Raw genomic sequence first — 25,319 nt, 5'->3', positions numbered from 1 at the left:
CTTCTTACAAAATGCATACACTTCGTGGGTGAATTTGACAAAACTTATGCTTTTGTGGAAGGAGGATAACCAACTTTATGTATATATATACCCTTCAGAAACAGTATTGTACCAGAGAGAGAAAGAGAGAGAGAGAACTGCTATCTTTGAATTCCCCAAGGCAACTTCTCCTGGGTCTCTCTGATTTCCCTTTGAATATATATGGTGGGTCCTTAAGGGTTACTAACTAGTCTCTTCAGTCTTTGAATAGCGGATTTCTCCTGCCACCTCTCAGTATACATGATACATAAAGTATACATACATTACACATACAGGTATACATGTGTGGTATACATACAGGACTGGAGCTTCAAGCTCCTTATCTCAAAATTGACATTTCCTGTTCTGGGTTAAGCAGCTGGGTAAATAGAAAATGTACTTTGAGACCAAACTGGCTCGGCTTTCAGCGTGTCAACTTCATCTCTCTCACTTCCTCATTCTTTTCTACTCAGATTATGAAAACATAATAGGCATAGATAAATTTAATAACTATGGAACAGACACACATGATAAACATACAATAAAGCATTATGGCCGAGGCCTGTCAACTCATCAAGATCAGCAAAGTGGCCCTTGCCTTTCTGCCTTCACCCCAAACACTTGTGTCAATTCAGGATGTGGTGATCTGATAATGGTTCAAAATATCTCTCGCTTTCTCTACAGCATTTAAACTTCCACAAACACAGTGTGTTACAAACATGAATGATTATACATTACAAAGTCACCTCAAAGCATATGAAATAGCTGAAAATTATATCATCATATTTCACAACAAATGATGAATCTGTAAGCAAAACATAAAAAACTTCACAGAGACACATATCATATTTGTAGGATGGTTATATTATATATATATATATATATATATATATATATATATATATATATATATATATATATATATATATATATATATATGCATGTGTGAAAACATTCTAACTATTGAAGCTCTTTATTTAGGGTACCAAAACTGCGTAGGTAAATTCAACATGTGTCATAATCTTTAATTAAGATAATTGACAGTAAGTTGTAAAGTCCCTGCTCAATGCGCTCTCTGTGGAGAACATCCAGTTTTCTGCGGTGCCTTTCCGTGACCTAAGGTTGAGCGGAATATATATTTATCATCACAATTATAAACTATGTATATGTTGTCTTCCCAAGCAATCATTTATTATGTGCGTGTAACAAGTTATTTATTTCATATGTCAGACATTGTTTATCACTATGTTCTCTGTATGAACCTGTCCTGTTTTTAAGGAACTAGTTTGACCTCAGGTCACCTGTAAATCTTTGTACCAGTGGTCTCTGCGCACTCACGCAGACATCAGCATCCCCTTCATAAGCAGCTATTTTTATCAATAAATCAGCAGTACTTGTCTCCCTGCTCATTATTTTGCACCTCTCCCAAGTGGTGACCCCCGGAGTGGTTCTCGGAAGCCATTAACGGACCCAAACAGCGACTAAGTCTTGGCCCAATGAACCTAATCCAAGCCCCTAATGGACTAACTACAGCGCTCTAACAAAGCATTTGGGTGTTAACTGACCCTCGTCGGCAGGGCGCCAATGTCATTAGCGGACCCACACGGCACGCTCCCCAGCGTGTATTGGTGTGAATGTTCCCCACACTCCAAGTGAGAGCATGAAGAGAGCATGGACAGAGACATTCCCAACCACGTACGAATTACCGTGAACCTCTCAGAAGCAGACACCTCCCTCTCGCAACCCTCTCCTGCGCACACCACCACACCAGTACCGTCTCACGTGATGGCTCCCAACCAAGCAAAGACGGCCCTTAACATAGGGCTGCCGCCATTCACCAGGGAGAACGCAGTGTCTTGGTTCTACAGGGTCGAGGAGCAATTCAGAATAGCAGGCTTGACTGACAAGGTGTTGAAGGAGGACATTGCCATTAACGCCCTCCCGGAGAAGATTTATAAGAAGATTGCCCCATGGTTGATGATGACGACGGTCTCCGACACCTTCCAAGAACTGAAATCCACTCTCTTCAAGACCTGCTCCCTGATGATCTGAGAGAGCTGCCCACGCCCTCGACCTCGCCCTCAACCCCCGGCGGGAGAGAAACCTCTTAGAAGTGTGGCATGGCTTCCAGGACCTCCTCCTCCTCCTCCCTGAGACTGACAGCAGCGGCAGGCGCAAGGAAGGCAAATCACGGATGCATACATCTTGCTGGTTGAGGACCTAATCACGTTGGCGCAGCAGCTGACGGATTCCACAAAGGCGGCCAAGCAGGCGAAAACGCCCGCACACTCCGCCAACTGCCTCCTGCCGGAGGACCCCAACCATGGAGCCTGTCAACTCCATTGAGCACAAAAGGTCGTCCCACCAGCAGAAGAGGGAAGGGCCTGGGCTATGTAACTTCCACTGGAGGTTTGGGAGAGCTGCCCGGAAGTGCGAAGCCCCTTGCCCTTTCTTCCCTTCAAAAAAATGGAGGCGGCAGCGGAAAACCCCAAAGGCCGCCATGGCAGCAACAACAAAAATACTCAGGGGCCCCTTGCCAGTAGGCTTCTATGTCCGTGACGCGATCTCCAGCAGGATGATGTTGGTCATCACTGGAACCATGCATTCGTTGTTTCCACCTTCAGGAGAGGACCGCAGATGTCCACTAGACCCAACTACCTGCCTGACGGGGTACAACTGGGAGTTCATCATCGCTGATGTCAGGACTCCACTCCTAGGGGCGGACTTCCTTGCCCACTTTAGTCTGGCAGTTGACGTTGGCTACAAACGCCTGCTAGACACCCAGTCCTGCCAGTCCCTGCCCTTGCCGCCAGGCCCCAGGGAGCCCACCATCTGTTCCATTGTGCCCCACCAGTATGGTTCCCTCCTGAAGGAGTTCCCGGAAGTCTTCAAACCTGAGCTCCGCCAGATGCCCGGGACTCCTGCCAAACATGGGATATACCACCATATTAAGACGAAGGGGCCCCCGATGCACGCAAAGTTCCAACGGCTTCCCCCACAGTGCCTTCAGGAGGTCAAAAAGGCCTTCGCAGAAATGGAAAGGATGGGCATATGCAAAAAGGCTCCCAGTCCGTGGGCTTCCCCTCTTCACATGGTGCAGAAAGCAGACGATACCTGGAGGCCCTGCGGCGACTACAGGCAGCTGAACTTGGCAACAGAACCGGACCACTACCTCCTGCCGAACATGCAGGACCTGACAGCCTCTTTCCACGGGGCCAGGATATTCTCCAAAATGGACCTACTAAAATCTTATTTTCAGATCCCAGTAGCTCCGGAGGGCATCCCCAAGACCGCCATCATCACGCCCTTTGGGTCCTACGTCTTCGCCTTCTCCACCTTCGGCCTGAGGAATGCGGGCGTGACCTTCCAGAGGTTGCTGGACAGCATCCTGGGGGACCTGGACTTCTGTGTCTGCTACATCGACGATATCCTAATTTTTTCCAGGTCCCGGGAGGAACACCTGCAACACATCCGGAAGGTCCTGCAGCGCATGCAGGAGAGTGGCCTCGTCGTCAGGTTTGACAAATGCACCTTTGGCATCAAGAAGGTGGAGTTCCTGGGCCACGAGATGTCCCTGGAGGGCGTCCGCCCAATGTCGTCGAAGGTTGAAGCCGTCGAGAAGCTCCCCACCCCTACCTCCATCAGGGCTGTACAAGAATTCCTTGGGACGGTCAACTACTACAGAAGATTCATCCCGGGGATTGCTCACACCATGGCCCCCCTGACAGAGGTCCTGAAGGGACGTCCAAAGACCTTAGTTTGGGGACCTGACGAGCAGAAGGCTTTCCTCCTGATGATGGCCTCCCTTGCCAAAGCAACATCTTTGGCCCACCAGGATCCCAGCGCTCCCCTCTAGCTGTCGACGGACGCCAGCAACGTCGCCTGTGGGGCAGTTCTGGAACAGATCATCAGAGGGACCCCTCAGCCCATTGCCTTCTTCAGTAGGAGGCTAAACTCCGCCTAGTCCCGCTACAGCACCTTCGACCAAGAACTCCTCGCAGCATACCAGGCGGTACGGCACTCAAGTTCCTCCTGGAGGGGACGCCCTTCACAATATGGACCGACCACCAGCCGCTGGTCCATGCCTTCACGAAGCTGGGCGACGCATGGTTCTCTAGGCAGCAGCAGCACCTCGCAGCTATGGCAGAGTTCACCTGCACCATCAGGTACCTCCCCGACAGGAAGAACCCGGTAGCCGACGCCCTCTCAAGGATCGAGATCAATTCCATACAGCTCGGGATTGATTACGAGGAACTCGCCCGCGAACAAGCTGCTGACCCTGAAACCCCAGCCTACCGTACAGCCGTCACATTGCTGAAGTGGAAGGATGTGCCCTTCGGCTCAGAAGGATCAACATTACTGAGCGATAGTAGTACTGGACGCCTCCACCCCCTGGTACCTGCCTCCAGACATCGGTTGGTTTTCGACATCATCCACGGCCTATCCCACCCCTCCGGAAGGACAATAGCCAGACTGCTGATGGAGAAGTTTGTCTGGCACAGCATACGGAAAGACGCAACGGCCTGGGCAAGACAATGTATGCAGTGTCAGAGAAGTAAAGCGGGGTGGCACACTGAATCAGGGGTGGGCGAATTCCCCCAGCCAAAGAGATGTTTTGGGCACATCCACGTCGACGTAGTAGGACCTCTTCCCCCATCAGGAGGAGCCAGATACCTACTGACAATTGTCGACCACTGCACCAGATGGCCCGAAGCTACGCCCATGGAAGAAGCCACCTCCAGTGCATGCGCGGAAGCCCTCCTCTCCAGCTGGATCAGCTGGTTCGGTGTCCCAGATGACATAACGACAGACAGGGAACCCGCTTTCCTGTCCGAGCTGTGGACCGCCCTGGCACGTCTAATGGGGACCACTTGTAAAGTCACCATATCGACGTCAGCGGAGTGCTTTGAAGGCGTCATTAATTAAGTCTCCGCTGAGCAAGTTTTCTTTGGTGACTTCCCACTTTCTTCGCACTCAATTCATCATGCCTAACGTGCCAGGTCACGCATTTTCTACCATTTTCAACTTTATATGTATTTGTCCAACTGTCACAAATTATGTATCGTATGTTTCTTTATTCGCAGGCATCAAGACTGTATCCATATTGGAGTTCTGTATGTTTTTGTATTGTTAATTGTACTTGTTCGCCGTATATTATTATTAATTGTTTTTGACCTCAGGTCACGCTCAATGTCATTGTCTTCCGCGGTTTGGTGCCAGTCGGCCGCTATATAAACTGCCTGAATCTGTAATAAAGCAGCAGTAACTTTTACCTGCTTGTTTCTTTTGCACCTCTTACAGTGGTGACCCCCCGGAGTATCCCGTCCCGGAGCCATTAGCGGACCGACACGGCGACTCAGTCTTGGCTCCGGGAACTCTCCAACGCTCTTAGCGGCCTAAACACAGCGCTGTAACCAGCGTTTGAGCGTGCTAACTCTCGTCGGCAAACCCACCAGCGTCACTAACGGACCCACACGGCACACAAAAGTGCGTTCTGACGCGAGTACCCCACTCCAGTAAGAGGGCAGAGAGCGAGCATGGACGCAGGCATCCCCTCCTTCGTGCAGTTAACCGTGGACCTCGTGGACTCGGAGGTCTACCTTCCTCCCATCTCACCCGCGCCCGTCCCCACACCGAGGCCCTCCCGCCCCTCCTCACCCATGCCAGCACCCCGAACACTCCATGGCCCGGCAACACAGTCGTGGGCCGCCCTGACCATAAAGTTGCCACCTTTTATACAGGGGAACCCAACGATGTGGCTGCGTAGGGTCGAGAGCCACTTCAGGGTGGTGCACCTGACGGACGAAATCCTGGAGGCTGACACGGTCCTTAACGCCCTCCCAGAGGAGGTATACAGAAAACTCGTCTTGCAGGTGCCCGACACACACCCCCTCACATACAACGTCGCGAAGAAGATCCTCCTCAAAACGTGCTTCCTACCTATCGCCGAGCGGGCCGCCCGTGCTATCGACCTCGCCGTCAACCCACAGCATGACCTCAATGCAAGAGACGCATGGAGCATGGTCGAGGACCTTCTTTCACTACCAGATTTCGATGGCACGAAAAAGCGGCAGGAAATAAGCCTGTCGCGGGAGATCTACCTTCGCCAGCTCCTCCCGGAGGTCCGCACCCAGATTCCTCACCCCTACACCATGCCTGTCAACGACCTCATAGAAACGGCGCAGCACTTCACGGACTGCGTGAAGGCCACACAGCGGCTAAAAGCGCCCACACAGTCGGTCAGCACCGTCCAACCAGAAGAAGAAACGGAGCAGGGCGTCAACGGCGTCGCCAGGAGGCGTCCACCGCCCCACAACAAATGGAGTTCCCCGAGCCTCTGTCGCTACCATAAGTGGTTCGGCAAAGACGCCCAAAACTGCCTGCCGCCCTGCTCGTTCACCCGTTCAAAAAAATGGGGGTGGCGGCAGCCCGCAGGACAAACCGCCATGGCAACCGAAAAACCCAGGGGCCCAGAGCCAGTAGGATTCTACGTCCGCGACACCGTCTCCGGCAGGATGATGCTAGTCGACACAGGGGCCTTTAGATCGATCTTCCCAGCATCCAGGGAGGACCGCAACCAGAAACCAGACCTGGCCCCTGTCGATCTCCATCCTTGGCCAGAATTACTCCTAAGACTTCATCGTCGCGGACGTAGGAACCCTGGGCTCCTGGGGCGGACTTCCTGGCGCACTTCGGCCTGCTAGTCGATGTGGGCGTAAGCGCGCCTCCTCGATACTGACTCCTGCCGGTCTCTCCCATTAACAGCGGGACCCAAGGCACCCACCATCAGCTCCGTCGCCCCACCAGTACGCACACCTGCTGACGGAGTTCCCGAAGTGTTCAAGCCCGAACTTCGACAAGTCCCGGGGCCCCAGCCAAACATGGCATATACCACCACATAACAACTAAAGGACCCCCGACACATGCGAAGTTCCGAAAGCTTCCCCCACAGCGCCTTCAGGAGGCGAAGAAGGCATTCGCAGAGATGGAGCGGATGGGAATCTGCAGAAAGGCCTCCAGCCCGTGGGCCTCCCCCCTCCACATGGTGCAGAAACCGGACGGCTCCTGGAGACCTTGCGGCGACTACAGACGTCTCAACATTGCAACGGAGCCCGACCACTACCCCCAACATGCAGGACCTCACGGCCTCTTTTCACGGAGCCAAGGTATTCACTAAATTGGACCTTCTTAAATCATACTTTCAGGTACCTGTCGCACCAGAGGATATACCAAAGACCGCCATCATCACACTGTTTGGGTCCTACGTGTTTGCCTTCTCCACCTTCGGATTGAGGAATGCCGGGGCGACCTTCCAGCAGCTCATGGACAGCATCCTCGGGGACCTGAAATTCTGCGTCTGCTACGTTGATGACATCCTCATATTTTCCAGGTCTCACGGTGAACACCAACAGGACATCCGGGCAGTCCTGCGGCGCCTCCAAGAGAATGGCCTCGTCGTCCGTTTTGACAAGTGCACCTTCAGCGTCCAGAAAGCCGACTTCCTGGGCCACAAGGTATCCCCGGCAGGCGTCCGCCCACTCACATCAAAAGTAGCAGCCGTAACCAGGTTCCCAACCCCCACCTCCGTCAAGGCCGTCCAGGAGTTCCTCGGGATGGTGAACTTCTACAGGTGGTTCATCCCCGGGATCGCACACACCACGGGCCCCCTGACGGAAGTTCTCAAAGGCCAACCAAAGTCCCTGTCTTGGCGACCCAGCCAGCAGCAGGCCTTCTCCCTGACGAAGGCCGCCCTCGCCGAAGCAACCTCCTTGGCACACCAGGATCCCAAGGCCCCTCTCCAGCTAACAATGGATGCCAGTAACATCGCCTGTGGTGCTGTCCTGGAGCAGGTCATCAATGGCGTCCCCAGCCCATCGCCTTCTTCAGCAAGAAATTCAATCCCGCAGAGACCCGCTACAGCACCTTCGACAGGGAACTCTGTGCGATGTACTAAGCAATCCGGCACTTCAAGTTCCTCCTGGAGGACACCCTTTACAATCTTCACGGACCACCAGCCATTGGTTCACGCCTTCACTAAGCAGGGGACGCATGGTCTTCCAGGCAGCAGCGCCACCTCTCAGCCATAGCCGAATTCATCTGCTCCGTCAGGTACCTCCCCGGCAGGAAAAATCCTGTAGCAGACGCCCTCTCCAGAGTTGAGTTGAATGCAGTGCAGCTCGGAGTAAACTACCAAGACCTCGCCAGAGAACAGGCCGCTGAACCAGAAACCCCAGCCTACCGCACCGCCATCACGTCCCTTAAGCGGCGGGACGTGACCCTCGCCCCCGGAGGCCCAAGTCTCCTCTGCGACATCAGTACGGGTCAGCCCCGCCCCTTGGTTCCAGCCTCACACCGCCGCCAGGTATTCGACATAATTCACGGCCTCTCACATCCCTCTGGCAGAACTACGGCCAAGCTGCTCTCAAAAAAGTTCGTCTGGCACGGGGTGCAGAAGGACGCCACGTCCTGGGCGAAACAGTGCCTGCAGTGCCAAACCAGCAAGGTGGGACGTCACACGCAGTCCGGGGTAGGCGAGTTCCTGCAGCCAGAGCGCCGCTTCAGCCACATTCATGTTGACGTCGTCGGGCCCCTTCCCCCATCAGATGAGTCCAGATACCTCCTGACGGTGGTAGACCGCTCGACAAGGTGGCCCGAAGCCACACCTATGCAAGAAGCCACTGCCAGCGCGTGTGCTGAGGCCCTGCTTTCCAGTTGGGTTAGCTGCTTCGGCGTCCCGGACCACATCACAACCGCCCTGGATCAGCTGCTGGGGACCACGCATCACACCACCACGGCGTACAACCCGGCGGCCAACGGCCTGGTCGAGCGGTTCCACAGATCCCTGAAGGCATCCCTCATGGCCCACTGCACCACCGAGGACTGGAAACATCAGCTGCCGTGGGTCCTCCTCGGTTTGAGAACCGCCCCCAGAGCCGACGGCACCCCATCCACAGCCGAAAAAACCTACGGAGAGCCCCTCGTGGTCCCGGGCGAACTTGTGACAGAAGATCGCCACATCCCATCACTGCAGAGGCTCCGTGACGTGGCCGGCAAGTTTGCCCCTTGCAAGCGCACGTACACTGGCAGGCCGGCCACCTTCACAACGCCAGAACTGTCATCCGCCACCCACGTCTTCGCCAGGGTCGATGCCGTCCGCCCCGCCACTGACCAGGCCCTACAGGGCCCCTTCCGCGTGCTGGAGCGGAACAGCAGCAAGCGTTCGCTCCATCTGGCACTGCCGGGAGGAACGACTGGGTTTCAATAGACTGGTTAAAGCCCGCCTTCCTGGAGGAGAGCACCGACGTCACCGCAGCACCTTCCCCGCCCAGCCGCCCTTCGCCATGCCCAGGCCCCCGCAAACGGCGGGCGTGCGGCCGTCGCAGGAAGGGCCCGCCCACACCAGCAGCCCAGCACCCTCACGCACAGGAGGCCCCTCCGTTGTCCTCAAGAAGCCGTGGTACCCTTCAGCGTCCCAGCAGATACACAGATTAGTCAGACGTGTCCCACGTCTTGGGGGGGGGAGTATTTGTAAAGTCACCACATCAACGTCAGCGATGTGCTTCAAGGCGTCATTAATTAAGTCTCCGCTGAGCAAGTTTTCTTTGGTGACTTCCCACTTTCTTCGCACTCAATTGCGTCACGCCCTAACGTGCCAGGTCACGCATTTTCTACCATTTTCAACTTTATATGTATTTGTCCAACTGTCACAAATTATGTATCGTATGTTTCTTTATTCGCAGGCATCAAGACTGTATCCATATTGGAGTTCTGTATGTTTTTGTATTGTAAATTGTACTTGTTCGCCGTATATTATTGTTAATTGTTTTTGACCTCAGGTCACGCTCAATGTCATTGTCTTCTGCGGTTTGGCACCAGTCGGCCGCTATATAAACTGCCTGAATCTGTAATAAAGCAGCAGTAACTTTTACCTGCTCATTTCTTTTGCACCTCTTACACACTCACCAAAGCACCACCGCCTTCAACCCTGCAGCCAACGGAATGGTGGAAAGGTTCCACAGGTCTCTGAAGGCGTCCCTCATGGCTCATTGCTCTTCTGAAAACTGGAAGTACCAGCTACCCTAGGTCCTCCTCGGGTTGAGGAACGCCCCCAGAACCAACGGCGACCCCTCCTCAGCAGAAAAAGTCTACGGGGAGGTTCTGGTAATCCCAGGGGAACTTGTCACAGAGAACAGGGATGACATAGGAATACAGAGGCTCCGAGACAGGGTTGGAAAGTTCGCCCCCTGCCAGAAGACATTCACCGACAGGACGTTCCCCTTCATGCCCCCTGAGATGTCCTCCTCCACCCACGTCTTCGTCAGGGATGACGGCGTACACCCACCCTTGACTAGACCCTACAGAGGACCTTTCCTAGCCCTGGAAAGGAACAAGAAGGCATTCCGAATATCCATCCACGGGCGGGAAGACTGGGTGTCAATAGATTGTCTCAAACATGCATTCCTGGAGGGAGGGAACGGAGGCGGACCCCAAGATCTCCTGCAGGATACGGCAGCCCCTCAAACAAGCCTGGTCTCAGGAAGGAGGCAAGGGAGTCCCTGGAAAGCCCAGAAACCTGACGAAAATGCACCACAACAAACCACTGCAGAGGACATCAGGGAAGGCGACCACCCTCTCCAGTTGACATCAAGAGAGGCCCCCTTTGTCACACCAGAAGATACCTGGTTTAATCAGACGTTACCTCCGTCTTTGGGGGGGGGGGGTGTATTGTAAAGTCCCCGCTCAACACGTTCTCAGTGGAGAACATCCCGTTTTCTGCCGTGCCTTTCCGCGACCTAAGGCCGAGCGGAATATATATTTATCATCACAATTATAAACTATGTATACGTTGTCATTCCAAGCAATCATTTATTATGTACACATAACAAGTTATTCATCTCATATGTCAGACATTGTTAATCACTATGTTCTCTGTATGAACCTGTCCTGTTTTTTAAGGAACTAGTTTGACCTCAGGTTACCTGTAAATCTTTGTACCAGCGGTCTGCACACTACGCAGACGTCCACATCCTGCTTCATAAGCAGCTATTTTTTATCAATAAATCAGCAGTACTTGTCTCCCTGCATATTATTTCACACCTCTCACAAAGTCAGCCAGCTTCTCCTAACACCACTTGCTATTCACACACACTAAGAAAACGGCGCCTCTTCTAATGCTGTGAGCAGTCCGTACCTGAGCATCAGGAAATTTGAATTTTGGTGGCTAATCTGAATGGCCCGCTGTTAATTTTAAAATTTCATTATTTCAAAAAACAAACTCTGAAAGGTACCTCGCCCCAGAATACGAGCTTATAAAAAAAATTAAATATCACGGCTGTATCTTTTACCATTATTGCTCCACAGATATGTTAGGTCCCTCACCCACCCACCTACCCCTACCATGCCCCTGAACGCCAAAAAAATCAATATCTGGATCTCAGGACCGGCTGAAATGATTTCAATGAATTTGGCACAGTTAGAGACCTTAGTGGGAAATCTCTAGAGCCAGAGTGTCATCCCAGTTGGCTGAATATTTCCAGAGTTATAGAAGGCCAAAGTCTGGGTTTTTGTGTACTCCAGGTGGCTGGGATTTTCTAACTGCCAACTACTGTGGCTGTTGATGATGGTAGCAACAACACTGATGAAAATGACAATGATAATTGTTATCGAGGAGAACTATAATGATAATATCAGTGATAATAATGATGGCAAAGATAATAATGAAAATTACGACATGAAAATGACTGTGGCAATGGAAGTGTTGGTGAAAATGGCAACGTTGATAACACATTCCCATCGAAAACTAACCTCATGGTTCGCATACAACTTCGTTGCCTCAGCAAGACTAAATGGTATTATTGACCCCTTACCAAGACAGTGGGCATTACTCTGAGGCCAAGGAGACTGGTAGCCTAGTTGCCATGAGCTACTTAGCCTGCCCCATCCCTTCCCCGCTTCCCTCCACCCTAAATAGGAGAGAAAACACGTCCTTCTGCGGCAAGATAAATCAGGAAAGGCAGAGCGGGGCCACTGTAGCTCCTGGCGGGACAGACTTGTGTTCCTCTACTGGCAACCTAATGTATCCATAACTGCATCTTTTCTTTCGAGGAATGGGCCCTCTGTGACTAAATTGACCAGGAAGTGAAGCTTCACTGGAATGATTAAGGTTAGCAGGTTGTATAGTTCAACACAGAAAGCTGAAGCTACATAACAGGCTAACAGAAGAAACATCAGTGATGATAAAAATGTTAGCTTGATGAGGCTAAGAATAACAAATGATGTTGCCACATTGATGCTGGAAACACTATCAATGATGAGGATAAGATCAACTGTGAGGATGATGACAGCAGTGATGACGAAAATGACAATCCTAATCCTTGAATAAGATAATATAGCGATAATAACGACGATGGCAATGGTTTAAGATATGATGACACTGACCAAAATGTTGCGTGCTATGACTACGAATTAGATAACACAAAACATAAGGTCGGTTTCGATAATAACATTGACATTTATTGTAGTAGTAATGATCATCGATATCCGTACCGATAATTAATATTCTGGAGGAGGAGAACAAATTGAATAACTTACCTCGAAGAGAAATAAATGGGGAAAATAAATGACCTGATATTTTCCTCTGTACGTAAAATTCCGTCACGAAAGTGCAGCACTGGACAACGATGGTTAACTGAGCGTTTGTTGTCACGACGCACTGATGACAAATATGGTGAACCTTACGAGACAGATACGATGGAATCATGGAACCATGTCAGTGAAGTCGCACTTCATAATAAGAGACGTGTCACGTGTAGAAACTTCAAAAATGTTTTTAGTGGACTGGAGGAATTAGCACGTCGTATCTGCTCCGTATTTAGTTGCAGAATCATACATAATGAAACCATAATTCTGTCTAAAGGAGAAGTATTTTAAAGTTAAGAAACATTTCGGGGGGCGGGACATTAGTCACAGTGTAACCGGACACCTGAGAAGTTATACATTAACGTCCCTCCTCTACGCTGTCTTCATTCGATAGTGCAAATAGTGGGGGTGGGTTTTTCACGCTTTTTGTTAAGTGATTGCCCATTTATAGAGTGAAATTGGGCCAATGTTGATGCAAAGTGGCTTGAAATTGAACCAGTGTTGGTGCAAAGTGGCTGAAAAGACTGAACTGGAGGTTCTAAAAAAATACCTATCTCTCCTTTTCAAAGGATGCTCATCACCCTCGACAAGTAAGACTTTTATTATCTGGGAAGATCAAGTACTGCGGCTCCTAATACGTCTTGCATAAAGCTGTGTTTATTTGATGAATGTCATTTCAAAGTGAAACTAAACAGTTGTTTTAGGAAACTGTAAATTGAATGCGCTCGAGGTTAGCCTGCCTCAGCAGGCTTAAATGGATCTGGACGAGGATGAGCATAATAGTGCCGATATCAACGAGCTCCATTTCGTTACGAAACCGCACAATATATGTTCCCCTTAATTACAGTATATATCAAACCATGAATAACAGCAACGAAGCCCCGAATTAACTTAAAAGAAGCGAGTCAGGTCTAGTCGTAGGACTAGGCCTAAAATCAAAGGATGGAAGGATTTTCGAAAAAGGATTTGCTTGTGTTATAATATTCAAGTATAGACCACCAGGCTTTAATGTGGATGACCCGTTGTTGATTCCTTCAAGGTATGATTAGCAGCTTTTGCATATATGCCGTGTAATTTAACACTTCCATAGATTTTGTAGCCTAGGCTTGAAAAATTTTGTCTTGCAAATATTTTTAGTCACCAAATTGTAGTGTTTACTTAAATATACGGTAAATTTACAGTTTCGGTCAAATTCACATTTCCGATATAAAATTACATTTTCCCTAGCTTAAATAGTGTACTTTCAACGAATCTGACCTTTATTTCTACCGCAAATGATTAGATTTAGAGATACATGGCCGCCATGGGTACGCTCTCAGTTCCGGGTGTTACCAAACTGCATAACGCGGCTTATGCACATTTTAAAAAGATTGTTGCAAGCTCGTATGTTCTGGCAAGCGGTAATATTGCGCTGCGCACGCTTGCCATGGGTTACAGTGAACGAAATTTTACCCCTAACGTCTAGTTACAGTTTCGGTGAAATTCATGGCCGAAACTGCAATGTTACCCTTTTCAAAGGCGATTCACACTTCGGACACTGAACACTTGTCGGTAGTACTGAATGTTCACGAAGAAAGGTATTCACAACCTGTGGAGTTCCATTGTAATGTCCATGGAAATGACCAATAGCCTCAAAGTAAGACAGAGAACACCCACTGCAGACGCACGACGGAATCCATGGCAGTCAACTGAAGCGCACTTTTTGTAGAAAGTCGGCTTATTCCAAAATCGCAGTTAATTGGATATTCTTGAAACAAAGCAACCAATCAGGTTTCAGCATTTGTACCGTACTTATAATTCATAACGAAAAACAAAAGACGATTAGGCATTTTTACCCACAATACATTGACAAAAAACAAAAACGCATCAGCAGAAAAACTGACATGGCAGCATAAACGCATCCTTGCGATAACAACAAGGCACAATATTCATCGGCAAATATCTCCGTAACTCTTAATTTGCGGAAGATTAAGTAAGTATTTCGTATGAATCATGACAAAAATATATGATAGCAAGTAAAAAAATATTAGATATCCGAATTTGACCGAAACTGTAATAATACCAAATATACAGACATGGAATAAAATGGTTGCTGATAACAAGCGTGTTGGTATACTATAAAAAAAAAACAATTTTTTTTGCCATATAGTTGTATTTAATCGCAGACCAGGCTGGTTGCGTAGTGGGTTTGGGACACTAAAAGGAAGTTAGGTTAGCTTTGTAACTTAGGTGACGGTGATAATGTGGAGTTGCAGCCCCCAGCTACTCTCCACCTTCGCCAGAGTTGTGCAAGAAAAAAAAAAAACCTCTGGGATCAAAAGGCTTAACTTAGTGGCATTTTGTAAATAAAAATACAATTAAGTTTTATCTTGAATGGGGTATCAAGACTTCTAACTTAGGTGGTAAGTAATGACATGGTAAATTTTTACAACAGTTCCAACTCCATTTTTCTAAAGTAATTATGTATTTTCATGTGTGTTTTAATGTTTTCTGAATGGTTATGATAGTAATACATCGGGGAAATGAGTTGTTTTTGAGTTACTAGCCTATACACCCCTACTACATCCAACAAGGTTAGGGACCCTTTGGGAATGGGGGGTTCTGGGTGGGGTAAATCACCATGGACACAAAACAGCATTTGAATTAATGAATAAAATGAGGTAAACCATAGCATACCTAGCAAGCCATAGTCAGGCAACGTAGGCTAGTGCAATGTAGCCTAACATCCCTTAACCGTAAGGGGGTGGCGGAACAGCGCTTCGCGCCTTATCCACATTTATAATGATTCTTGGCAGGCACGTATATACTGGCAAGAGGTAATGTTGCGCTGCGCGCGCTAGCCACAGGGGTTACAGAAGGTAAATCATGCTACAATACTATTTTAATAACAATTATAAATTTACCTTAATTGGATGGACACAAATGTTTTGATGGGTTATATCCAGAACACGATGGTTGTGGCTCATCATCAGAAAATGACTCCCTAGGTGGTGATGGTGGCTGAGTGTCACTTAGAGGTGGATACAGTTTAGCAGCTTCAAGTAAAAATTGGTGTAAAACTGAATCTTGGTAGTGCTTAATAAATAAATACCTAGCAAGATATTGTTTCAAATACCCTTTTTTTAATACCAGGCCTTCTAATCCACTCCTTAATATCTCACCACAAACGTTCAATATTTTGTGTGAATGTTAGGATTATTGGGATCAACAAAATTTTTTGTGTGGTTAACTTGAAAATGAGTGTATCCACTCTCACTGATTTTACTATAACCATGCCATGAATCACTATAAATAATAGAGCCTGGTTTAATATAATGATTAAATAAAGGAATTAAAGTATCACCTTTGCGATTGTCAGCACCAGGATCAATTAATGCCTCAACAAAGAATTTTTTTGATGTTCTCTCTATACCACCAAACAACCAACACTGGGTAAGAGGGCGACCTTTATGGTATTTACTATGAGTAGCCTAATTAGAGTTTCATCAATTTCCACTTCAACATCAACACCACCGATGGGCTCCTGATTATTGTGCCAAAACTGAGTCACCTCACTACAGAAACTTCTCCAATCAACACTGGTCTTTGATGAAATATTCAAATACTTAACAATAGGGCGATGTTTCCAAAATTCACTCAAAAACTGGCAAAGAAAAATCAGCAGTTTCCATACCGGCAATTTAACTTTATCTAAAAATGTGCATTTCCGGTCACTTATGGTAAAATTACAATATTTTCTCTTTTTATGTCTTGTCTGAAACATAACCGGTACAGCGCCAAACATTTTTATCCTTTCTCAATTTACACGGCTTATTACACTTCAAACACTGTACTGATGCAGGTAACACTCCATGTTCTCTTAAAAAATCAATGCATCGCGTTTCATTTTCATAAAACTCGTGAATTAGGCGAAAATAATCAAAATTGCAAGACGAACACAGACTGGACATAGCTTCACTCTAAGGCGGACTTCAACCAAATGACAAGGGAAAATGTCTGACACCTGTAAGATTTTCACCAGGTCACGTGACTCCTAGACATAACACGTAACTACCCACAATGCAATTTTAAGGGGGAAAAAATTCACATCAGAACTACAATGCAGTTCTAAACAAAAACAAATTCGCATCAGAGCACAAACTGTGTCTGTGTTAAAGTAAACAAAACACTTAGAAATTTTTCGAGGATAGAGATTCTATAAACATTCATATCTCGGATATGGTGAATTTCCCCAAAAAGTGTTCAGAGACAAAGTTTAATTATTTTTTATGCAAAATGCATCTATAATACTATAATTATTATAGAATGAGTTGGAACTATTGTAAAATAATACCAATGACATTTTATTATCTTGAATGGGATATTCAGACTTGAAACCTACTATCCATAGCATGGCCACGAACATTTACGTAGCCTTCTCTGCATAACAAATATAAGTCTGCTACAATCATCAAGGCTGATATTCAAACAACAACATATTTCGACATGGTGGCAGCTCTACACTGGCATGTCAGAAGATAAATGATGATCCCAGGATACCCCAATCAGAATCGTGCACGTGGATTTCAACTGTGTTCCCCAACCTGCATGTGGACTGTGATGTTCTTCAGCCCACCAAAATCGACAGTAATGATGAACAAAAGTGAAAATATTAAAAGATGCACTTTTTTACTTAACACTTGAAGGCAACATTTCTGATATTGTCTGCTGTACAGTGTAGCCTATATTCTTCAAGTACCAGTGTCCAGAATCTTAAGTCTTTTGTATAGCTAACATATGAGCCTAGTTGAAGATTTACAAGTAATACCTCAGTGGTAAGAATTTTCGCTGTTTTCATATAAAAAGGTTAAGGATAGTATCCTGTGTACCGTACAAAAAAATGTCTTCCGAAAATATCCCAACAATGGACTGGATGTCCAATAACCAGGCTGACTCTTTCAAATTGTTTATATTTTGATGTGAAGAAAACAAAAAAGGAAGACCAGGTATCACATATTTTATTGCAAGTTGGTGATGAAGGGCTGTGTAGATATAATGCATGGACATTTAAGTGATGAGGCAGCCATTTCACTGGTTTTCTTTAGGATATCCCAGCCTGAAGCAACATTAGAAGAGGCAGAGCCATCATTAGACCCAGGATTCACTCCACAGATAATAACTGTCCCTGCGGTACCTCTAGCAGGCGAGCTTATGCCTATCGCAACCAGTGGAAGGGTGGCACCCATTAGTGCCAACCTATCCCCAATAAGGCATCCAACCAAGTCCCAGCCAGTGGTTGAGAGCTGGGCTTGGAACCCATGCAGCATAGCATATCGCCATGGTAAATCCAAGAGTGTTTGCAGTTGATGCCCTCTCTCAACTTCTGCAGGCTGCCCTCAGTTCTGTGACAGCTACAGTGGGAAAGCTTACTCAGGTTACTGAGTAACATAAGACAGAGATGGAGCACACCAGTCCTTTGAGGAAACGTCGTCTCGACTCAGCGACTACCACCCCAGCGCTTCCTGGGAGAAGAAACTGGAAGGCAGCCTGCTTCAAGGGGCTAAGTCCCCAGGGCTACAGCTGGAAGGTCAAACGCTTAAAGTGAGAGTGAGTATATCTTAGTTTAACCAGACCACTGAGCTGATTAACAGCCCCAGGGCTGGCCCGAAGGATTTGATTTATTTTTACGTGGCTAAGAACCAATTGGTTACCTAGCAACGGGACCTACAGCTTATTGTGGAATCCGAAACATTATAGCGAGAAATGAATTTCTATCACCAAACGGAGAATCGAACTTGCGACCATCAGAGTGGTAGTCGAACGGAACCTGCTCACCCAGCGAAGAACTGAAAACGAACCCAACCGAGCATAGGGCTTTCTCAGCACTGGTGCCAAAGCACAGTGCCATGTATATATTATTCATAGCCTTAGTCAGTAAGTTAGCCTCGGTGGTTCAACAGCCTCACAACCTGAGGACCCACCTCAGCCCCATTCAGTAGCTCGTGTTAGGCAGCTTGAACCCAAGTGGGTTATACACTAACTCATTCCATTTTGGTCTTTACTAGAGCCACCGAGCTCTCATGGCACCTTTTACATATTCTTTGCAACCTGCAAAGTAAATTAGCCCACTTCTCACATATACAAGAGCTACAAAGCTCCCATGGCACTCTTGGCACAGTGTCCATATAAACAGAGTATTCCTGGCACCTTAACCAGGGAAATTTGCCCAGATTATCTCACATGTAGGTTGTATAAAAATTAATTATAATGCATTAGAGCTGTTCTTCAGCCACAACAAGTTGAAGAGAATGTCCTAGCCATCGTAGCATTTCTGTTGCATTTTATGTTACATCTTGTTGCATTTTAAATTATTGTATTTTGTTAGCATGTATTATAGAGTACTTAGATCCTGTGTTTCTCAATATTATTACCTGTATTTAGCTCGTTGTCACTTGATATGGTGCTGCGGTAGCTTGAATCTGTATATTTGCAACTTGAATCCTAAATTATGCTAAGATCACATTTTGACTGTGGTCAAAGACAGCCCAGTTAAAAATCTGCAGATACCCCTGAGTAAGTGTTAGGGACATTAAGTTAAATAAGCTAGTAAACTCACTCCTCCTCTGGAGTTAGGTTAAGGTTATATCCTCTTAGAAATTTCCATTTGCATGGGCAAAGACCTGTTAGGGGGAAGCACTTAATGGAACTGATACGAGCGGCTCACTAATGCAGACCTTCAAGCCCGAAAGGGAATGGAATGTCTGCTTAAAGGGGGAGCTTTTACAGTTTTCTATGCCGCTGGATTGTTAACTCATAGAGTTTAAGGAGAAAATATCAAGACAATAGGGGTATAGGTACCATAGATTCACAAGGGTGGGAGTGACAGGGTAGAGTTGAGGAGTGGCCAAGCAGTCCTTTTCAAGGGTTGGGCCTGTAATGCCTCTCCAGGGAAAACACCTGGAGAAGGTCGCTGTTTCCTCTGTCTAGATCCTAAAATTTAATGCAACTCCTGCTACTTTTTCCTCAGTTTATTGGTTTAAGACCATTTCTCTGATCTGCAGGTCATTGCTAGCAACATCGCCTGGAGCCAAGCCCCAAACAGCATTGGAAGCCTTATAAGGCCCAGTGCCCTACATTGGCAGTTAGTCTGCTTGTTACTACGGCAAAGTTCTACTTGTCCGAGTATCAAACTGCTGGCAGGCGGGAACTCATTTTCACTGATATTGGATCTATCGTGACTCCATTAGTGGACACTGCCCAAGAGAAGCTTTGATCTCGTCAACTTAGGGTTGTGTGTACAAGCAGTATCAGGGAACAAACACGGTATGTCCCTGGAAGGGAAATGGTTAGCCAGTGTACTTTTTCTCTGACTTGTTTTTATCATCTCTCACTCGCATTTCACCACTCGAGTAAATTCTTTGTCCCTTAGACTTAAACAGCGAACTTGTTATATCCAGTGTAATTCTCTGAACAGTGCATAAAGTAACTCATGCCCCTTGCCAAGAAGTGAGTATAGTAAGGCAGTACCCTCCATTTTGTGCATTACTCACTTCTAGAGAGATAGTACTTCATTAGTAGTTTTATCTGGAATAATTTTACTTCCAGGAGTGTTATCATTTGTAGTTTACATCTCGAAAAATGTGGACTACTCTTGAAAATGCTAGGTCTTCATTTGCTGTGTAATGTGTCGCTAAAAATAATTCTAATAATCCTATTGCAATCTGAACCATTAAGCACATGCCCAGGAAGGAGCCAAAATTTCGGAGAATAGAAATGTTAGCTGGGGTGGGAAGTCTACTAGGGCCCTGTTGGCGATCTTAAGAGCCGTTCCTCTGTGTTCCCGATTGCCTGTACCGAGGCTGATGTCATTGCATTGCCAATTGTCTTCCTGACCACTTGCAAGTGGCTATTTACAGACACCCTGTTGGGTGAATTGATGCACTAACTATAAACTCAGTAAATTACTGTTTTGCCCTTTTTCCATCTGTTAATTTAGTGAGGTTTGTCCATCATTCCCACTGTTAAATTTTCCATGTTGTGTGTGTAAAATAAATCAAGTGTTAAGAAACATATTCTCACATGGTGACTTTCCAGTTATTAATTGTTCTTTCACTTATTCTGTTTGTGGTCTTATGAGGGGTTTTGGAAGGCTAAGATTAGTAAAGTAAAAACTCAGTCACCTCGTAATCTATAAAATATATATATATATATATATATATATATAATATATATATATATATATATATATATATATATATATATATATATATATATATATATATATATATATATATATATATATATATATATATATATATATATATATATATATATATATATATATATATATATATATATATATATATATATATATATATATATATATATATATATATATATATATATATATATATATATATATATATATATATATATATATATATATATATATATATATATATATATATATATATATATATATATATATATATATATATATATATATATATATAGAGAGAGAGAGAGAGAGAGAGAGAGAGAGAGAGATATATATATATATATATATATATATATATATATATATATATATATATATATATATATATATATATATATAGAGAGAGAGAGAGAGAGAGAGAGAGAGAGAGAGAGAGATGTACATATATACTTCTTCTTTTGACCTTATTAAATAAGTCCTGCTGTATAGCAGGGTTGGCCGATCGAGTCAACTTTTTCCATCTGTTTCTTCCTTGCATCTTCTTCCCCCAGTCCCACCTCACCCCTATCCCTCCTCACCATATCCATCCATCTGATCTGCTGACACCCCGCACTCCTCCTCCCCGTCACTGGCATGCTCTTAGCTCTCTTGATTGGTTCCACCTCCTCTTCTTATTACATGACCATAGTATCTCAGATGAGCTTCCCAAGCCCTCTCCTTTGATTATATATATGGGATTCTTCTTCTTACATCTTAAATCTCCCTTTCCAGTAGTGATATTCCAGCAATCCATCTCACCATATATCTCAATTTTTTCTTATTAAATAAGTCCTCCTCTTTCCTCTTAAGTGAGTCAACTTTTTCCATCTGTTTCCTGCATATTTAGTCCCACCCTGATCCCTCCTCACCATTCCATCCATCTGATCTGCTGGCCTCCCCGTCACTGGCATGGCTTTTTTCTTGATTGGTTCCACCTCCTCTTCTAGTTACATCTCCATTTTTATTTTACGGTCTTTGATTCGGACAGTGGGATGGTCAGTACAGTACCTTCCTGAAAATTGACCTCAACTGAGTTAAACTCATTGTTTGTTTTAGCACTGTACACATGGACTTTCCAGCTCAAGGGTTTACTTTAGGATTGAGGGTAATTTTGTTTTTTACTAATTTTTAGCGTTTGTCATTGGTCCAGTGTATGATATGGCCATGATTATAAGAAGAGAGTGAATTGGAACTTGATGAAGAAGAGCTAAGAACATGCCAGTAATGGGGTTTGAAGTTGAGGGTGTCATCAAATGGTTATGATTTGTGGGGATGATTGGACACTCTAGGGTTGGGATGATTGACGTGTGATCATCCCTCCTAGCAAACCTTTACTAATTAGAATTGCAACAAAGAAACAACAGATTCTCACTAACTTTAAGTTATATTTTTGTATATGCATTTATTAGCCCCTCATTACCCGTATAAAGCACTTCATAAACCCATCATAGAACCCCCAAATTACAAATTAAAATGTGAATATCAAAGATTCCATTCCATTGGCATTCACCTATATTACACTGATGTTTTTCAAGAAAGTCACTTTGCCAGGGCTTTTGTGACTGTTAGGCCAAAGCCAACTACACCACCTTGTTGCACAACCACCTAACATGAAATACCTCAAGAACATTAAAAGCAAAGAAAAATACAAAAAGTTAGATACAGAGGCCCAGACAAGTGATGAAGACCTTCATCATCTTGACAGCCGATCTTAACAATAATTCTTCTGATATCTCAGAGCAGATAGAAGACAAAGAAGTGGTTTTTATTGATAAAGTCCCAGAGGAGGGAGATTTTGTTCTTGTTGGGATAGATCCAGTAAAAGGTAGCAAAGTCTATTATGTAGAGCAAATGAATCAACAATTTAGACGAGGGTGGCCTGGTTTCTTATTTAAGATAATCACAGAAATTTGCTGCTAATAGTTTTAAATTTTAAATTGAGGATGAATTCTATTGGTAAAGAGGCAATAACTGGAGTTTTCCAAACAGTTCAGCAAGTATGAAAAGAAAGCAGGTATTTCAAATTTTGTTTTTCTTTTAAAAGGATACAATATTCGTTAGGCCAACTTTAATATTTAGGCACAACAAATTTCAAGTATTTGAGTTACGATTTATGTTTGGTTTTTACTCAGAGAGAATAATTTCAAGTAAATTTTGGTCATTTAAGAATTTGGTGGCAAGGATATTTCAAGTTTAGTTTTTGTTTTGAAGGTTTCAATATTCTTTAAGACTACTATAACATTTATTCTCAGCAAACATTAGATTTTCTGTCTGCCATTCACTAAGGGAGAGAATAATCTTTTAAGGTGATTATGATTATTTCAATAAAACATTTTCGTTTGGTATTTCTGTTTCTGACTTGAAGGTAAATGTCAATTATAATAATTGTCCGAATCATCCCAAATTATTTGTCCGAATCATCACCATGGGTAGGGATGATTCGGACATTTTGAAACTTGTACTTGAAGATAAATAGCTTCAAGTATAGTAAAAAATACGACTTTACATTTACCAGTAAATGTAGGATGATGAGGCTACATTTGACATGCCAAGGATATCACTGCTCCTTAAACTCTGACTTCTAGAGAGCAATTAAAAAAATGTCCGAACCATGTCTCCCCTATCTCAAATGTCCAAGCCCTCTTTTAGATTACATATACCACATTCTTCTTCTTACATCTTAAATCTCCCTTCTTTCCAGTAGTGATATTCCAGCAATCCATCTCACCATCCCCATCTCAATTTTTTTCTAACAGTCCCTCCTCTTTCCTCTTAAGTGCCTAAGTTTCTGCCTCATATAGTAGTACAGTCCTGATAACTGTCTTATAAATCATCATTTTGGGCCTTAATGGTTTTTTCTTGTCTAAAACAACTCTAGTTACTTCTCTCCATTTTTGCCATACTTCTTTCACTCTCACTGCTTTCTCAGTACCTCCCTCCTCTGTTATTATTGACCTCAACTAGTTAAACTCATTGTTCTGTTTTAGCACTGTACCGTCTTCCAGCTCAATGTTTACTTCATGTCCTTCTTTACTACTAATCATTAGCTCTGTCTTTCCAGTGTTCACTATGGCCATGTAATAAGAAGAGAGGAGTTGGAAGCAATCAAGAGAGCTAAGAACATGCCAGTGATGGGGAGGAGTGTGGGGCATCAGTAGATCAGATGGATGGATGTGGTGAGGAGGGATATGGGTGAGGTGGGACTGGGGGAAGAAGATGCAAGGAAGAAACAGATGGAAAAAGTTGACTCGGCCAACCCTGCTATACAGTAGGACTTATTTAGTAAGGTCAAAAGAAGATATATATACAGTGTATGTATATATATATATATATATATATATATATATATATATATATATATATATATATATATATATATATACAGTGATATAGTAATTATCATGCATAATAATGGGGGCCAGAAAATGATAAGTGAAATTATAGCATTGGCCCCTCCCTAGTGAGGCATATACTGTATATACATGGTATATATTTAAAGGCTTTACTGTATAGCCTTTCCCACACTGTTATAAACACTTCCTATGCACTTAAACACTGTATTACTATTTTGATCTCCTATCACAGTAATATGCATAAAAAAAGGTCGTCCCATATTTGTAATGTTTACGTTCTGAGAATCAGCTGACTGAAGCTGCTCACTACTAACGAAAGAATTAGGAAAATAATTTTTAGTTGCTAAAAGAAACAAATTTATCAATGAAATTATTTTTAATTCTGTACATAAAAGTTTATGGTACAGTAATTATTTATTGAGAGAGAGAGAGAGAGAGAGAGAGAGAGAGAGAGAGAGAGAGAGAGAGAGAGAGAGAAATGGTGTGTACTGTACAGCACAGTAGCTTGGGGACGAGACTGCATACAGTATCCTTGAGTTGCTTACGTATGAAATTCGGATTTTAATTATTTTTACAGTGATTTAAGATGAAACATCAACAGTGATAAGATATTCTCTTATGTACCACTCACGTGCCTTGTCCGAGTGCCTGTGGGTATATATGAAGCTTCCAGTATATATCGGTCTATATTGCAAAGCCGTTCTTCTCACGTAACATGATGAAACATCGCTGTTTTCCGCAATATGGCTATATATGGCGGTATTTTTCATTTTAATTTTTCAATGAATATTTCTGAAAAATCCGCAATGCAGTGAAGCATCTTTTGTTTAATTTCATTTTGTACTGAATTATATGTCATAATGCAATGAACCAACAGTACTAGCAGATATTAATAATTATTAATGGAATTAATGAAATATTTGGTCTTCATAATGCGCGACTATTTTTGAAAATTATAAAATCCGCTATATATTTCCTCTTATAATATACATACGTATATGGAAAATCATGAAAGTCGTGAATCCGTGATAGTCGAATGAAGTATAGGTTACTGTATATATATATATATATAT

General features: G+C 44.7%; 1 long non-coding RNA gene across 1 annotated transcript in view; it reads left to right on the top strand.

Moving 5' to 3' along the window:
• The first annotated feature begins 12,979 nt into the window (after window positions 1–12,979).
• Window positions 12,980–25,319, top strand: part of LOC136833127 (uncharacterized) — an 85,770-nt gene continuing 73,430 nt past the window's right edge. Inside the window, exon 1 of the long non-coding RNA XR_010851367.1 lies at window positions 12,980–13,696. This is a non-coding gene — a long non-coding RNA (uncharacterized lncRNA). The remainder of the gene's footprint in view (window positions 13,697–25,319) is intronic.

The sequence above is a fragment of the Macrobrachium rosenbergii genome, chromosome 51, assembly GCF_040412425.1.
Source record: "Macrobrachium rosenbergii isolate ZJJX-2024 chromosome 51, ASM4041242v1, whole genome shotgun sequence".
Lineage (NCBI taxonomy): Eukaryota > Metazoa > Arthropoda > Malacostraca > Decapoda > Palaemonidae > Macrobrachium > Macrobrachium rosenbergii.
This window is presented reverse-complemented; position numbering and strand designations above follow the sequence as displayed.